Genomic DNA, 3146 nt, shown 5'->3' with positions numbered 1-3146 from the left:
CCCGCTCGGTCGCTACGTAGCGACCGAGCTCGAGCCAAAGCTCGGTCGCTACGTAGCAACCGAGCGATCGTCCAGCTCGGTCGCTACGTAGCGACCGAGGTCGAGCCAAAGCTCGGTCGCTACGTAGCGACCGAGCGATCGTCCCGCTCGGTCGCTACGTAGCGACCGAGCGATCATCCCGCTCGGTCGCTACGTAGCGACCGAGCTCGAGCCAAAGCTCGGTCGCTACGTAGCGACCGAGCTCGAGTCAAAGCTCGGTCGCTACGTAGCGACCGAGCGATCGTCCCCGCTCGGTCGCTACGTAGCGACCGAGCTCGAGCCAAAGCTCGGTCGCTACGTAGCGACCGAGCGATCGTCCGCTCGGTCGCTACGTAGCGATCGTCCCGCTCGGTCGCTACGAAGCGACCGGGCTGAGCCTAAGTTCGGTCACTGTTAGCGATTGAACCTTTCCGAACGTCAATACGACACCAGTTCTTGCATTCTCGTCAAAACCTTCGAATGCTATCTCCCGAAGACCGTAGCAAGCTCAGTCCATGTTTCCCGCCATTCTAATTCATCGATCAAACTTCGCGGATTAGAAACGCGGAAAACTCGTAGTAAACGTGTCGAGTCGGAAGACGCCCAAAGGGACCTAAAACACGACTCGAGGCCCATCCTACGATTTTCCTAATCAAAAGCCCGTAAACCACAGCCTGGTTTACGCTTGGTCTACAAGGAAGGATAAATGTCAAGTTTCCGCGGATAAATACGGAAGTTTTGAAGATAATTGTGAAGATCGGGAAAAATGGAATATCTCCATTTTTTATGCTATGACGGCTTAAGGGCAGAAGAGTAAAAGCGTAAACCGACCTTGGAGCTAGTATATAAGGAGTCCTAGGCGAGGAGCAAGAGAGAGAACTTTTTAGATTCGGAATTCTCTGCACTTAGAAACTTTAGGCTTATTCTCGACAAGTTCGGTTTCTATGACTGGCACTCAATTACTAGACGAACTCGCCCAGGCAGTTCGATCTCTTGTCCAGCTCTATCAATTGAACTACGTTCGGCTTGATCCTCGAAAGGGGTACGTAGGCAGCCTTTAACAAGGTTCAGTCCGAAATCAATCTAAGCCTTTTAGATATCTTTTTCGTCCTTTGTTATCGAGCTGCGACTCAACTAGGATTAGGGTTTTTTATGTTGCTAGAACTAGGTAACTCGCTGAGGCCCCTGCGGCCAAAGCCTTTGTATTCTCTTGTAATGATCGCAACGCTCTTACGCGGACTCGAAATAAGATCTACTGTTTTCTCTAAACTCGTTTGTTATCTTTTCATGATTTCCGCATATATTCGATCACTTGTCGTTGGCTCTCGCAGAGATCCGGGACCTCTGGGAAATTAGGGTTTTCCTAGTTTCCTTATTTAAACGGAAATCGACAGTGCGAATTTCGGTTCCCACAACTAGTATATGCGGCTTGTTCTTCATTTTAGAATAGATAGTCATGGGTAGTTACCTAACAGTGATATTTCATAGCAGAAGCACGAGATAAGATTGAATGGGTGGACTGTGCTTACGGTGTTACTATCATCAGGCTCGAGTTTGCTACCCTCATGGTGGGGTTAATACCGTCCTGCTAGAAGTCAGTAACCTCATGCCCCTGCCGTTCTTCTGAGTTTTAGTGGGATGCTAATACTTTAGAGAGATTTATGGGATAGAATTGATACATCGAATACATCTCCGGACTCGTGTGTTATCGATGTCAAGGTGGGTGTTGTTTATGATCCGATTCAAATGCACATGATCACTCAGATGCACTTATTCTTCCGGCTTCTCAAGTGTAACCAGCTCATGCTAAGACATACAAGCACCAGAGCCATACAAGCATGATTTCTTAAGCATTTGTTTCAAGCTTAGCGTTGGAGGAAGAGATGGTTTGACTGTATTACAAGATGATGGAAGAACCAGAAGCATTCTGTTTGCAACGGAATATCATGAAGCTTATGATGCAAAGAAGAAGAAGTTGGGACCATAAGATACTGAATAAAGACTAAACCGTTTGAGGTATACTTTGGCTTTAGGCAGATTTGGGAGTCAACACTCAGAGCAGAATATTTACTTGGCCGTTGTTCAGAGAATTTACAAGAAGGATTTGGCAGCAAGCTATTTGGAGATGAACGCGATGAGTTGTTAGTCGACAGTCTAGAATTACTTCAGAGAGGTGAGATCCAGTTGGACAGATCTCAAGAGTTTAAGAAGTAGAATTTTCTAAAACAGATATGGGACCGATTGAAGATTCAGTTTACGGAGTTATTACAGTGGGATGTTTCCGCCAGGAGGTTCAGGACGAGTTAATCATATACAACAATTTCAGCGTTGAGATACGGGTCGAGTGAATTGGATTCATCAATTATAGTTTGGAGAATAAGCCAAAGATCATATGGAAAATCTTTGGGAATTTAGCCAAGAATTTTGGAGTAGATAAAAGACCATGGAGTTTCAAAGCTTCGAGGAGATGTTAGAGTATGACGTGAATGTAAAGAAGCTATTATTGCTGAAGAAGTTAACCAAGTCATGCAGACCGTTTATTTTCCAACCGCTGCAGATCAAAGGTCAGTTTCAAGAAGTGAGTTAAGTATGTCGTTGGGATGATTTTGGGTGTACATTTTATCAGATCAAGATCGAGGACCTTGAGCCGTTATGGTTTGACTAGCAAGGACAGAATGGTTGTGATTGTCAAAGTTTGGGACATCCTGGAACATTTAATCATTCGCGCTTTGGTGGTTCTTATGAAGAGTTAGGATTTTAGGTTACCCTTCCTCATGAAGTTTACCCGATCTACCTTACCTATACCAAGGATAACACTTGTTGAACTTGTTCACGTTTTTTACTGTTAGTCCACATCCAAGTGTTAGGCTATTTGGGTAGAGGCCTACACTTTATAGTTGTCTGGACTGTCAAAACCCTGAAAGGTCCAATCACAGGCTTGCTTCTTATCCCATTGTGTGTTGTGTGCATTTTTAAAATCTTATAAATGATTGAAATAAATATATATATATATATCTATATGTGAATTGTGATCAAGGTGTCGTAAGAGACCTTGCCTATGGTATGCCTTTCCCCATTCCTCAGTACTTCCGTTAGAGCGGTATGTTTCTATCTAGAGTGAGATTGGC

The sequence above is a fragment of the Brassica rapa genome, chromosome A09, assembly GCF_000309985.2.
Source record: "Brassica rapa cultivar Chiifu-401-42 chromosome A09, CAAS_Brap_v3.01, whole genome shotgun sequence".
Taxonomy (NCBI): domain Eukaryota; kingdom Viridiplantae; phylum Streptophyta; class Magnoliopsida; order Brassicales; family Brassicaceae; genus Brassica; species Brassica rapa.
Note: the sequence above shows the minus strand (reverse complement) of the source record.